Source organism: Medicago sativa, chromosome 5, assembly GCF_051527215.1.
Source record: "Medicago sativa cultivar Bolivia chromosome 5, Bolivia_mono, whole genome shotgun sequence".
In the NCBI taxonomy this organism is placed as follows: Eukaryota; Viridiplantae; Streptophyta; class Magnoliopsida; order Fabales; family Fabaceae; genus Medicago; species Medicago sativa.
This window is the reverse complement of record NC_140753.1, coordinates 1459715-1475279: the sequence shown is the minus strand read 5'-3', so window position 1 is coordinate 1475279 and position 15565 is coordinate 1459715. Positions and strand designations below refer to the sequence as shown.

The 15565-nt window shown below is 36.2% G+C and overlaps 1 long non-coding RNA gene across 1 annotated transcript; it reads left to right on the top strand.

The window, feature by feature from the left end:
* The first annotated feature begins 1088 nt into the window (after positions 1–1088).
* LOC146918962 (uncharacterized) lies at positions 1089–2106 on the top strand. The gene is made up of 4 exons (XR_015011312.1): positions 1089–1236; positions 1319–1470; positions 1601–1667; positions 1772–2106. It is a non-coding gene; the product is annotated as an uncharacterized LOC146918962 (long non-coding RNA).
* The last annotated feature ends 13459 nt before the right edge of the window (positions 2107–15565 follow it).

Genomic DNA, 15565 nt, shown 5'->3' with positions numbered 1-15565 from the left:
TCCAATTAATACTCAGTACACTACTTCCAAAGTATTACTTTTAAAACTAACCAATAGTTAATAAGGATAATTTGGTAAAATAACCATTCTTTTTCTTTTAATCATTGCATTTCTTAATATGTGTGTAAACACCTAAAACGACACTCATTTTGAAACGGAGGGAGTATATACCTATGTGCTATATTGAATTGGCCCATCTTGTAAGAAGAAGAGGAATGGGATCGCCGGGAATAATTTCCATTTGATTGGTTAATTAATTTATAAACTCATACTCTTTTTTTTTTTTTTTTGTGTGTGTGAGAATAAACTGATATTGGTTTTTTGAACGAAAGAAAACCGATATTGGTATTATTACCAATACAACAATAACTAACATGAACATGAGGCTGAATTCCAATTGTATTTTTTATACTAAAACTTAACGAAAAATGATTGAGTATAAAAATATTGTTATCAAATACAGTATTGTGTCGAGTATATTTTTAAAATATGTGTAAAAATTTAAAGATAAAAAGCAAGAGAGAAATAAAAATAAACACGTAAAGGGTTAGTTTTTTGATATCTTACTTAATATTAATCAAAGGTGGTCTGATTAGTGCAAAACCCTAACCCTAATTGCAGCCCTACCCCACTTTATGCATTCTTAAGTATGATTTTGGCGCCTCAGGTCAGTCTAAATCACCCAACTAACTCAATTAATTAACTGGGACCCCATTAATCCTTTACTGCATCGCTTCCTGGACCCTATAATTACCTCAATCGTCTTATTTCCATCGTTTCACTCAACTATTTCCAAACCCTATGTTAATTAAATACAATCCAACTAATTTTGCATTGAAGCAATCTAGATTTGCGCTGCTCAAGGCCATAACCATCCAGATTTGCGCTGCTCAAGATGATAAGTTGGTTTGCTGAAAGAGCTTACAGCTCATACACTCATTAATGCGAAGACTTTCAACTGCATTTTATGTGCTAAATAAAAGTTTGTCTTACAATGCCCTCGACATCTGATTAATTACACACCATTGAGACACGCAACTTATAGACATCATTTATTTCTTTGTCTCAAGGCCAAATCGAATTTCTCAAGTCCTATGATCTATTCCTATAAATATGAGTTACTCTGAGTTTTGTTTGTGCCATTCTCTCAAAATATACTTTAAGTTCATATCAGGGTGCATCTGAAACCATCACGTTAGAAAGCCAATCTTGCATACTCACTCATGGCAAACAAAGGTTAGTTTTCATGTTTTCATGTATGGTTTTTTTTATAATATGACATATCTTCATAAATACTGATGATGTTGTTGGTTTGTAGGAAAAGCTCCAACGTTAACGAAATTTGATGAGATTGTTGGTGGAAAAATTGAGTTCCAGATCCACGGTAGAGTGCTTAACCTGTGGACTACTCCTGACCGTTTCAATGCAACTGAAGTTGGCATGATGCATATGATATTGGTGGATCCTGAGGTAATTGAGCCGGTTTGTAATTGATATAAGGGATTTAGATACGCGCATTGCACTTTACGGACTGCTTCGTGTTTTATTTTCAGTATGCGGTAATTTAATTCAATCTGTTTTGCTTTGGTTTTGTTGTAAGGCATGAAAATTCATGCAAGTGTGAGAAAGAATATGTTACCTATGTTTAAGGATCACTTTGAAGAAAGGTAGTCTACACTTTGCTCTAATTATTTTGCAAATGACCCATGTTCATTTAAAACTTATAATTTACATCGAATAACTGTACTGCCGTGTGATTGTGCTCCTGCAGAATGAATGAGGCGAACGTGGAACTTGCATGCGACGCATCTACAACTAAGGAGCCGAGGATTGTGTCTGTCAAGGTTGAAGATTCTGATTGATTGTCATGCAACTTCACAATGTCTGCGTTTCTTTTAAATGTGTTATGTGGTTTTCTGTTTGTTCCCAGTTAGACTCATCTATGGTCTTTTTATTCTGTTTTGTCATTTCTTAATTTAACATGCATAATATTGCATGTAATTTTGGCTGTAGTGATTAATGACTCTTTTGAATTGTCTAATGGATTTGGTTCTACTATGTATTATCAATTAATATTTGAAAGCAAGCTATTACGTTTTATATAAATTCATCATTGCAACTTCCATCGTTTGTGGTTTACAAGGGTTGATCTGCATAATGGTGTTTTGTATCCTCAATGGCCTCCAACATGTTTACTGCAACCGTAATTACAATCTTATTTGAAGACAAATAATTAATTATCCTATTTTACTCAAGAAAATCCGCAATTACGGTTGCCGTGATTTAGCATACGAGCTATCTGGAATGAAGCATGTTCATAGCAAATTGAAAAGAGCTCACAAACTGAACTACTTTTAGAAATTATAATAATTAACCCACATAATATAAATGCTTATTTGTATGTGTTTGTTATCGTTGCCGTAATTTCAATCTCATTTGAAAACAGAAAATATATGAACTAAATTACTCAGTGAAATATTCGTGGTTACGGTTGCCGTAATTTAGCATATATGGACTCCATGGAATGTAGCAGTTGCATAGCAAACTGAAAACAGCACACAAATGAACTACTTTGAGGAATTATAATAATTAAAAAGGTTCCTTGATTTAGAATAAAAAGACCGTAATTACAGTTGCCGTGATTTAGAATCTGAACTATTTATAATGAAGCAGGCGCATAGCAAATTGAAAATAGCTCACAAATGAAACTACTTTTAGAGATTATAATAATTAACCCTCACAATATGAATGCGTATTTATATGTTTTTGTTATGGTTGCCGTAATTTCAATCTCATTTGAAAACAGAAAATATAGTCTGTTTATTACTCAGGAAACATCTGTAATTACTATTGCCGTAATTTAGAATCTAGGAAAATGCTATTTCTCTATAAAAATAGCATCAAGAATTTTTCAACTGCCAAGTTTTATTTGCATGATTTATTTGTTCACTTCCTATTTTTCAGCCACACCTCCTTGAATTGTGGTAAATAATGCATTGTGATTGGCTGCTCTTTTTTCTTGAAGAATTCTTGATGTTATTTTTCTAGAGATATAGCATTGCTCTAGAATCTATGTACTCCATGTTTATAACAGCGTCTATATATTCTGTTAAGTTATTACTCAGTAAATATATCTGTTATGGTTGCATATTGATCGAGAGTCTATAACAGACCCGCGCGATAGCGCGGGTTTAAAGTCTAGTATGAACTTAAATCAATTGATAGGACATTGTATTATATGTGTAACGCTGACGTGTACCTCAATTATTTTGATGTTGAAATAATATGGCTATGAAAGAGGTGGTGGGCCTTTATGCTTCTTGGCTCTTGCAAACGTTTGCTGTTACGTTGCATTCTTGCCTTTGACCTTAATTAGCAGTCCAATTTGACTCATGTGATGTAAGAACATATGCTATGTTTCTTTTTACCACTACGCTATGAAGCACAGGCATTCTTTGAATTAGGCGTGTCCCGGTGTCGGACACCCGTCAGTGTCCGACACGACACCTATAATTACACCGTATTATGTCATTTTCTCAAATTATTATCCGTGTCGTGTCCGGTGTCCGTGTCTATGTCCGTGCTTCATAGCCACTACGTGAATCCTCCTAGACCATTCATTCATTCAAATTGTTTCATTGCATCTCTCAAGAACAATTGCCAGACATAATGTCTAAGCCTTTGAAGCTTGAGTCTTTTGCAATCTAAGAGAAAGGCTTTGCGTTTGTGATATATCAAGCCTAGATTGATTTGTTGTCGTTTGTGTAAACTGATGCGCTATAGCAGTGTTCAGTTTAGGGGAGGATTTTATTAGGATTCTGTACTTGCAAAAAAGTACGGTAAGAGATTCTAGGATTCTAGGGTTTTAGACTGATTATTGGATGCCTTGAGAATGCTCTCAAGAGTGGTATTTATAGCCTTCTATGGGCTTGGGTTTCTGTTGCTTGGTTCCCAAGCAACAGGGGTATTTAAGTATTTTAGGGCCTTTCAGGCGGTTTCTAGAAGCTTCTAGGAGTTTAGTAAGGCGGCGCCCCTGAGCGAGCGCGCCAGGCCAAAGGAACCCTTCTGGAGGGCGCCAGAGTCCTTCTGGAGGGCTTGGAGCCTTTCTGGAGGGCTTCTAAGCCTTTAGGAATATTATGACGGTTCACAGCCTCCCAAGCACGAGTCTTGGGACAAGGCGAAGTGATTGACTTGCTTGAAAAATTTTAAGTCATACTTATTGTTGCTTCGAGAACTCCCCTGAGGCGGTCTCGGAACGCGCCGGAGCCCCCGAGGGTTCGTATATGATTGAAGTTTAAAGCGTCCCCTTAAGGCGACCTTAAAGTATGTTAGTAGTCCCTAAGGGGGGTGCATTATATGCTGATCATACTTACTACGCTGTAGCCCCCCAAGCACGAGTTTTGGGACAAGGCGAAGTGGTTTGTGGGTCTTCTGGTTAACTCGTCGGTGCTCTGTCTATAAGGAATCTTTCTATGTTTTTGTGCGCGGTTCTGGAACTTATTTATACCTTTTTTTAAGAGGAATTCGTCGTATTTCGCGTATTTTCTTAATTTCGAATTTTGTTTGTGCTGTTGCTTAGTCAATTTGCGCCATTGGCGATCTCAGGTTCTTTGATTGCTTAATGTTTATTGAAGGATGACTTTAGTTGGACGAACCGCCGGTTTTCTGGAGGTTGGGCAAGTTCAACAGTCGACTCCCGCCAGAGCCTCTATTAAGGTTGGCGTTTCGGAGGCTCGCGGCGAGCTTAACAGTCGACCCTTGCCAGAGCCTCTATCAAGGTTGGCATTGATGGGGGCTCGCTGATCCTGTGAATCAGATTCGTTTCTTTTGTCTTTAATTTTAAGCGAGTTATTACAGTCGACCCGGCCAGAGCCTTTATCAAGGTTGGCGTTGTGGGGCTCGCGGCGAGCTTATCGTCGACCCTTGCCAGAGCCTTTATCAAGGTTGGCATTGATGGGGGCTCGCAGATCCTTTGGATCATCTTCGTTCTTTTTAATTTTAAGCGAGTTATTACAGTCGACCAGGCCAGAGCCTTTATCAAGGTTGGCGTTGTGGGGCTCGCGGCGAGCTTATCGTCGACCCTTGCCAGAGCCTTTATCAAGGTTGGCATTGATGGGGGCTCGCAGATCTTTTGGATCATCTTCGTTGTCGTTTTTTGGGCGCCAAGTTGATCCGTAGATTGTAGTAGCACCTGAACAAACAGAAAATTGCAAAGTATTTTTTTAGAAAGTAGGGTGCCCTGTTAAAAACCTGCAAAACAAATCTCAAAGGTCGTAAAAGGCTAGAATAACTCCGTGTTTCATCTTCAAGCTCTAAATGGTGGGATCATTGCTTTCTACATTTCATTTTGCGTGTTATTTGGCGAGTTCTTTTTTGTTTAATCTCGCACCTGGCGGGCTTGTTTGCCTTCCAAACTTTTCATCTGAAATATAACGTTACTTCCGAACTTCCAAGATAAATAAGAGAGTTTTAATCATCCTCAATCATATTCAAAGGGAACTATTTCATCTCTGTCTACCTCCTATTTAGCTTGCCTATATTTTCTACTCTTCTTCTTCTCTTCTTCATCCTTCTACTTAAATTGGGAATAAATATCTTATTCAATTTTACTCTTTTTGGTTCTCCTACTAACTCGGGACTATCTCGCCCATTAACTTATCATTCTCCTATTAAATTCGAACTAACTCCCCCATCCTATACTCCTTCTTTTCCTCCTGCTAACTTGAATTTTGACTTGCTTGGTATTTTGTTCTCTATGTCCCTACCCCCTCCTATGAAGTTAGAACTAAGTAGTCTTCTGTTCCATTTTATTCTTCTATTCGGGCCCATTTTGTCTTTATCCTAACATGTGGCTATTAGACTAATACTTATGTTCTACTAAGCAGTTAGTTCAGTTTGCAAAGTAAATGGTGCATAGAAGGGGTTCCCAGGAAAGAGAGGTGGGTCACCTGGACCACTTAAATACCAAGGCTTTCCTTGACAGAATCCCTTTTATGTGACCTTTTAACAATACTACACTTCACTTGTGCCATTGGGTACCTAGGATAGTTAAAGGGTGTTGTAATAATTTTGCTAGTGACAAAGGTATACTTATAGCTATTTTACTCTAGCTCTTCTACTGCTAAATGAATTACGTCTTTTATTTAAGTATACTATTCTATTTTTTCTCGCGTTAAAGGGAACTATTTCTTCTACCTATATTTATCATCCTCTTCTTTCTCATATTAAGTTGTGGCTTAACTCACCTAGTTGAATTGGAACTAACTCGCCCATTATCCTATTTCTTACTCCTCTTACACTCGCTCTCCCACTAGAATAGATACTAAATATTTTGTTGCTGAAACAGTAGATTAGCGACGAATAGTAACAGTCGGTTGGTCGTCCACATCTTATGTATATGCACCAAAAAACAATTCCAAAATAAATGAGGCTGTCAACTCATACAAATAATTTTTTTTTTTTTAAAGATATAAGCCATCAGTTTTGCTTTTGGATTACCTCAGATATACAGTTGTTATACACTTAAAGATCAGAAAGATGAAACCTGATTGTTTTAATTTTCTCTTGAGTCTTGAGTGACGTTGTTACAGTTGTGCAGTGTTCCCTTGGGGTGTTCATCCGAGCACCTGGTTCTTAGGCATTGACATTTATATTTACTGATAAAGTTTGTTAGAGTACATTCGCATGTTAGGGGAAATAGATTAACATTGATATCCTGTTATCAGAAATTATTGGAGAAAAGCTGAATACCGAGAGAATGTAGATTTATATGCTGGTACGCTAATGTAACAAATTTGCAAGTCAATCGAAAAGTTTAATTAGTTTGTACTTTAACCAATTTGCCAACTAGGTCACCTGAACCAAAATGTGCAGCTTGTGTAGTTGACCTAACCTTTATGACATATAGTGATTGAGTATAGTAGCATAGTTATCAAAGGATATATAGTAAGGTAATTAAAGTTCAAATATTTGGGAGAGAAAACATGATTAGTAGAAAATCAGAAAATAACAAAACTGAATATGTGGGGAGTCTCTAATATATGAAAATCGCCTTACTTGCAAAAAGTGGAAATATATTGTCTCCAAATATATTGAACATAAAATTTTCTTCAAATCTAAAAGTGTAGATATATTTTCTCAAAGTATATTGGAAACATAGAACCTGGTATTCCTTCGAAAGTGAATTGCTTCAGGGTGGGAGAATCACTCTGAGAGAGTATGTCGTCGCCGAGATTTTGAGACTTGATGCTGGTTTGGTCTTCACTAGTCATCGTCTTTTCGAGATCGCCGCGAGGTCCAGCAGCATTTTGTGCAGCTCCAAGGGCACACATAAATTTGAGAATAAAGAAAATAAAGTGAAAATAAAAAACTCATTTAACAGAATTAAGCAAAAGATGCATCCAACTTTTGAACGTATCATCATATAATTGTAACATACTGTATGTAAGCGGTGTTTCGTATTAACAATTCTCATTAGCATTTAATTTTCGAGAAGCAGTTGAGTATGGACACACGAATTTCGAGAAGCAGTTGACCATGAACAGACAAATAATGTTCTAGTATCAAAAAACTCTTTTGATAGCGTGATGAAAAGAAAATTGGTTTGAAACAGTACGATCCTTTGAAACACTCTGAATTCATGTTAATAAAACATTTTATCCCAAACCATAAAATACAAATTCATCGATTGTAGTACATATGACAAAGCCACTGATTTATTACAAGCTAAATATTGAATCCTATTCAAAATAAAAGTGCTAACTAGCTAACAATATATGCATATCGATCACATCAAAAACGATAAAGCATACGATGATACTTAGGGGGTGTATTGGATTAGGATTTTAAAAGACTATTTTAATAAAAAAAAAGTCTTTAAGATTTTAAAAGACTGTGTGAGATTGTATTGATTCTGTGAGATTTTAAAAGATTTTTTATGTAAAAGACTTTATACACTCAAGATTTTAATGGATTTATCACACTGACTTTTAAGGATTTCAAAGGATTTTATGGGATTTTAAAATTTTAAAGGATTCAATGAATTTTAGGGGAAAAAAGAACAAACTTACAAGTGTGAATGATAAAAATAATGAACAAATAAATTCTAGCGTTTGAATAAAGAAAAATAAAACCAATAAAAAATTCTTTTACTATTGATTTTAAAATTTTAAGGATTTTATGGATTTTATAAGATTTTAAGGGACTAAAAAACACTCTTAACACATTATTCTCCATACACATTTTTTATTCACAAAATTCAATTGTACATATTTAAAATTATGACAGCCCTTACAAATCTTTCAAAAACAAAATATTGTGTCAGCCCTCATTTTGTGTTTGAAATTAGAGAAGTCGTTTGAGTTTTTCTAAGAGAGGTGAGAGAGAGAGAGAAGAGAGGAGAGAGGGAGAGAGAGAGAGAGAGAGAGAGAGAGAGAGAGAGAGAATGGAGAGATAGAGAGACGAAGAGAGAAAGGAGAGAGGGGGGAGGGGAGAGAGAGAAGGGAGAAGAAAGAGATAGTAACTTTTAAATGAAAAACAATCCCAAGAAATCTCATCTTTTCATGAAAGACTTTTTCTTGTTAAAATTACACTACAAAATCCCACAAAATCCATCAAAATCCAATTTATTAAACAATCCTTCGAAATTTGAATGATTTTGAATACCATGAGACTTTTTTTAAGTGATGAAAAGTCTTGATTGAATACCTCAAGACTTTTTTAAAATGAAAAAGAGTCTTGATTGAATACCACAAGACTTTTTTTAAGTTGCAAAAAGTCATGATTGAATACCACAAGACTTTTTCATAATTAAAAAGTCTTTTAAAATCCCATAGAATCCTAATCCAATACATCCCCCTTAGACAAACAGCGACATATTTGGTTCAATTAACGAAGTAATTATGTTATAACTATGCGACGATGGATCCATAAATATCGAGAAGGATAGAAACTGATTAAAATAAAATGACCATGGGTGTGTTGATGGCGTACTGGCATAGTATCGTGAACGACGGCTTCTTTGTGCGATTGCCATGGTTGTGAGGTCCTGAGGTTTGATGGCGGTTTGATCTTCGCTGGCCATTCTTTTCGTGATCGCCGGGAAGGTTTTTAGGTTTAAGAGTGTGGTCTAGGTTAGTTTTACCGTTTCCCACAGACGGCGCCAACTGTACTTGCAAAAAAGTATGTAAGAGAATGCTCTCAAGAGTGGTATTTATAGCCTTCTATGGGCTTGGGTTTCTGTTGCTTGGTTCCCAAGCAACAGGGGTAGTTAAGTATTTTAGGGCCTTTCAGGCGGTTTCTAGAAGCTTCTAGGAGTTTAGTAAGGCGGCGCCCCTAGCGAGCGCGCCAGGCCAAAGGAACCCTTCTGGAGGGCGCCAGAGCCTTTCTGGAGGGCTTGGAGCCTTTCTGGAGGGCTTCTAAGCCTTTAGGAATATTATGACGGTTCAGATTCATTGCAATTAGAAGTTTACTTGTAGGGTAAGAAAGTGTGTAAAAGGCTATATAAGGGCCAAATGCATGTTTCAATGTGTGGTGAGTTAGGTCAAATTGTGACAACACCGTGATTTAGTTGAAATTAAAAAGTGTAGTTTTTATCTGAATCACGATTATTCATTATGATTCTGAAAATCTACAGTGAATTCAAACATTCAATTACCAACTTTATTGCACAAATGTGGCCACCCTTACATGCTACAAGTACAACATATGTTTATTCATTCAAGAAAAGGGTTGTCGGTATAACCAAGAACTGGATCAGAAGTGCAGAATGTCTCCATATTATACCTGTTTAGGGGAGCATTAAGTGCAAATCTCTTTGTCAAATCTGGATTAGTTATGAATAAACGACCGTAAGCAATAAGATCTGCCCTATTTTCAGCTATAGCATTGATCCCATCTTGTCTTTCATAGCCTCCTGTAACCATGAAAGTGCCATTGAAAGCCTTTCTCATTGGCACCAAGTTGTGCAGACATTCGGTTTTTTCATCAATAGTTTCCTTTATGGATTCTACCATATGACAATATAGAATACCATATTTATTGAGGGCATTAACCATGTAAAGCCCCAATGCATTCGGATTTGAGTCTCCACATTCTTCGAAATCTGAAAAAGGTGATAATTTTATTCCAACTTTTTCCGCACCTATCTCATTTACAACAGCTTCAACAATTTCCAAAACAAATCTACAACGGTTCTCAAGAGTTCCGCCATATTCATCTGTTCTGTCATTCGCTTGATCTTTCATGAATTGCTCAAGTAGGTAGCCAGTAGCCCCATGAATTTCAACCCCATCAAAACCTACATTGCGCACCACAATTAGTACACAAAATGTTTTCCTGTTATAAAAGTCAAAATAATTATGAAAATTTAGAGTTACAAAAATGTGAAATTTAGAGACGTCGGATTTTGTGATTTTTTTTGTCTTTAGTTTACGTCTTATTCTGGCCTCTCTTATATTGAAGCATTTTGAATTTTCGGAGAGATTGGTAAAGATAAGTGAAGTTACCAGCTTCAATAGCATTTCTTGCAGCAAGTTTAAAGTCATTGACAATATTAGGAATTTCTTCTGTTCTTAGCCTCCTCGGTTGTGTGAATTGTGATATTTCAATACCATCGCCTCCAATTCGTTGTCTTAGTTGCTTGTCTGTAGAAGATATCGGTGCTTGTCCATTTGGTTGATAAACTGGTTAGAAGAATTGTATGGAAAATGAGAATACAATATTACATGTGTATAATAAATGTGTAGAATACATGCATTTAAATTTGTAATTAAACTAGTGAACATAAAATCAATATCAATTCCCACCTAGAAATAATACTGAAAAATCAGAAAAAAAAAAATTGCTAATTTGATAAAACTAAATGCGTACCAGAATTAGAAACCCTTCCAACATGCCAAATTTGACAGAAGAATGTAGCACCTTTGGCATGAACAGCATCCACGATAGGTTTCCACGCTACAACTTGCTCTTTTGTCCATATGCCAGGTGTGTTTGAATACCTTCGCATAATATATAATAAAAAACAGAATTGCATTCAGCATATTATTGATCTATAGTTGCACTTACCATTAGAATTTAGAATTACTTAGTTGAAGTTAGTTAAAGATAGTTATGAAATTGGTTTGTATTAATTGCAAGTTACCCTTGAGCAGTTTCAGAGACCCCGGTAGGTTCAGATATGAGAAGTGTGAGAAAATAGAAAAGAGTACAGTACTAAACAAAGAAAAAGAACTTGTTGTGTCGTGGAATAACCACTGCCCTGAAAGCGAATTCGGCAAGACCTCGATGCAATCTGAGTACCGACCGCTCCCCAAGGTTAACACAACGAGCCTATGAACACGTGCACTCGTGGCCTTAGGCTATGGAAAACACAGAACAAATGCCCAGATCAATTAGGAGTGAAAAAGGAAATTTTGATGAAAAATGATCGCATTAAGAAAATTATCTCTCCCCTTCCACTTGGTTCAGACCTTTAATATAACATTTGAGTGTCAAAAACGGTTCCCTTGATTTACTGTAACAGCCAAGTCAAACCCTTAATAATAGCCCAATAATTATACGTTATTAGGCAATAAGGAAGAATAGTCAAAGCTGTTTGATAACTGAATAAAAGTGTTTAAATGAAAGATATTTCAAATAATAAAAAGAGGGATCTGACTATCAAAAGCAATTAAAGAGAAATAAGGGAAGGTAATTCTCAAACGTTTTACCAATGTGGGACACATGTGTATAATCAATTTTGCCATTGTCCAACAATCCCCCACCAATGGAAAAATGGAAAAACAAAAGAAAGACAGAAAGAACATAGAAAATCTGGGCAAAAGAAGGATTAACACTTAAGTACCAATATCATAATGATTGAATTGATACGTAGTGAAGTAAGGCAACAATTTTGTCTAGATAGTGAATTACTCTTGAACTATCGGCTTCAATTGAGACCCCTACAACACATGTATTACCTTAGAATCTGTGATTTCCGCGATAGTTAAAACACACGCTTTTAAAGGCCATGCGTACACCTTGGATTCTCATGAGTGCTCTAGAAAAATAGCCAAGATTTTTCATAGAAGGCGGCCCACCTTCACACTCAAGTAGGTAAATTCATCAAGTGCGTCTCAAAAGCACCACCATAAAAGGCTATGAATTCATTAAGAACATAAAAATGTTCAACCTCAAATTAAACAAGCGGCGAGTTCATCAAGTCCGTCTCATAAGGACCACCCAAAATTAGGGCTATGAACTCATTTAAGAGCTATAAGCTCAACCTATTCACAATGCATTACCACATGTCATAGAGATGGGAGGTGTAATGCAATAGAGTATTCATATGGTTTCGTTTGACCAAGAATGGGATCCACCATATTTTCCTCAACACATAGGCTTAAGCCCCATCTCCCTCGACGATTCAAGCACTAATTTCCTTGTTAGACCTTTGGTGAGAGGATCCGCCAAGTTCCTTTCAGATCTAACAAACTCCAAAGAGATCACACCATTTTTCAACAATTCTCTAACTGAACTGTGTCTTACACGTATGTGTCTCCTCTTTCCATTATACACATTATTCATTGCTACACCAATAGCTGCTTGTGAATCACAATGAAGAGAAATCGGTACAGACCGTTTCCCCCACAATGGCACATCAGTCAACAAGTTTCTCAACCATTCTGCTTCTTGACCTGCTAGATCAAGAGAGATGAACTCTGACTCCATAGTGGAACGTGCTATACAAGTTTGTTTGGAAGACTTCCATGATATGGCACCTCCACCTAAAGTAAAAATATATCCACTGGTGGAACTCACTTCATCATTATCAGTAACCCAATTTGCATCACAAAATCCTTCTAACACAGCAGGAAATTTAGAAAAATGCAAACACAAATCCATAGTACCTTTAAGATACCTGAGTAAACGACGAAGTGCAATCCAATGTTCATTACCTGGATTGTGAGTATATCTGCTGAGTCTACTCACGGCATATGCTATGTCAGGTCTAGTACAATTCATGAGAAACATAACACTGCCTATGATTTTAGCATATTCAACTTGTGAAACACTAGAACCATTGTTTTTCTTAAGATGTATGCTAGAATCATAGGGAGTTTTCACAGGTAATTCATCATAACAATTAAATTTTTTCAATATCTTTTCGATATAATGCGACTGACTTAACGAAAAACCATTGTCAATTTTTCTCATTTTAATTCCTAGAATCACATCAGCTTCTCCTAGATCTTTCATATCAAAATGAGAAGATAAAAATGATTTGGTCTCTTTCACTACAGTCACATTAGTACCAAAAATTAGCATGTCATCAACATATAGACATATTATCACACATTCTTGTCCAAATAATTTAGAGTAAACACAAGTGTCAGATGAATTCACAACATAACCGTCACTTACAAGAGTATGGTTAAATTTTTCATACCATTGTTTAGGAGCCTGCTTAAGGCCATATAAAGATTTTCTCAACTTACACACTTTGTTCTCTTGACCTTGAATCACATAGCCCTCGGGTTGCTCCACATAAATTTCCTCTCTCAGGTCACCATTAAGAAAAGCCGTTTTTACATCCATTTTATGTACTACAAGTCCATGAATAGCGGCCAAGGCAACTAGAGAACGAATTGTAGCAATCTTAGTAACGGGAGAGTATGTATCAAAATAGTCAATTTCTTTCTTTTGTGTGTACCCTACAACTACCAATCTGGCCTTAAATTTATCAATGGTTCCATCAGTTCTTAGTTTCTTTCTAAAAATCCATTTACATCTAATTGGTTTACTTCCCTTAGGCAAATCAACTAGTTCCCAAGTATGATTGGACATGATAGAATCTAATTCACTATTGATCGCCTCTTTCCAAAAGTTAGCATCAATAGAAGTTACTGCCTCATTATAAGTTTTAGGGTCATCCTCAATAAGAAAAGTAGACACAAATGCATGATTTATTTTATCAACATCATTATTTTCTACCAAAAAAGTAGTAATAAAATCTGGTCCAAAACTACTTTCTATTCTTTGCCTTTTACTTCTCCTAGGTTCATTAGCTTGTACATTTGTACCAGAGGAAGAAACAGGCAAGGATAAAGGCGTTAAAGTAGTAATATGAGAACCACTAACATCATCAACATGTTTCTTAAAAGGAAATTCTTGTTCAAAAAATTCTGCATTCCTAGATTCACAAATAGAATTATCATTCAAACACAAGAATCTATAAGCAGCACTATTTTGAGCATATCCAATAAACACACAATCAAACGTTTTGGTGCCTACATTATTCCTCTTGAAATCCGGCAGTCCCACCTTAGCTAGACATCCCCATACTTTTAAAAAGTTTAAATTAGGTGCAAATCCTTTCCACAATTCATAAGGGGTTTTATCTAGCCGTTTATGAGGGACTCTATTTAGTATATAACAAGCTGACAGAACAGCTTCCCCCCACATTTGGTTGGACATACCAGAACTCAATAACATAGCATTCATCATTTCTTTAAGCGTTCTATTTTTCCTTTCAGCTATACCGTTTTGTTGAGGAGTATAAGGGGCACTAGTTTCATGGACAATCCCATTTTTTTCACAAAATTCCCTAAGGAAATTAGTTCCATATTCACCACCCCTATCAGACCTAATCCTCTTAATTTTACGGTCCAACTGGTTTTCAACTTCTGCCTTATATTTTAAAAACATCGCTTCAGCCTCATCTTTCGAATTTAGAAGATAAACTTTGGTATATCTAGAAAAATCATCTATAAATGTAACATAATATCGTTTACCTCCTCTGCTGACCGTGTTTTTAAAATCAGCCAAATCTGAGTGAATTAATTCAAGTAATTCAGTAGATCTATTTGTGACATGCTTAAAAGGCTTCTTTGCATACTTTGCTTCAACACATATAGGACACTTAGAAAATAGATTAATATCCAGCACATTAATTAAATTCATATTTCTAAGTTTCTTAATGGAATTCACATTCACATGTCCTAGCCTACCATGCCACAAGTTAACATATTCAGCGATATAAACAGAACCAACAACAGACATATTATTAGATGCAACAGAAATGGTGTTCAGTACAAATAAACCATTAGCAAGATATCCCTTCCCTACAAATACCCCATTCTTTGTTATAACTGCTTTATCACCTTCAAAAACCAATTTTAATCCAGCTCTATTAAGCAAGCTACCAGAAATTAGGTTCCTACGCAGGGAGGGAACATATAAAACATCACTCAAAGATAAAGTTTTTCCAGAAGTAAGTTTAAGGAGAATCTTTCCTTTACCAAGCACTCCAGCTGTAGCAGAATTTCCCATAAGGACACACTCTCCATCGGCAGCATCCTCAATCTGGTGGAAAAGCTCTTTGTTGGCGCATAAATGTTTAGACGCGCCGGTATCTAGAATCCAGTCTACTTTGTTGTCAACCAGGTTTGCTTCCACTACCACCGCAGCTATCACTTCTTCATTTTCTGCTAGATTTGCTTGAGGTGCTGATGGTGCCGCATTCTTCTGGTTATTGCTTTGTTGTCCTTGTTTCATGTGACACTGGTATGCTTTGTGACCTAAT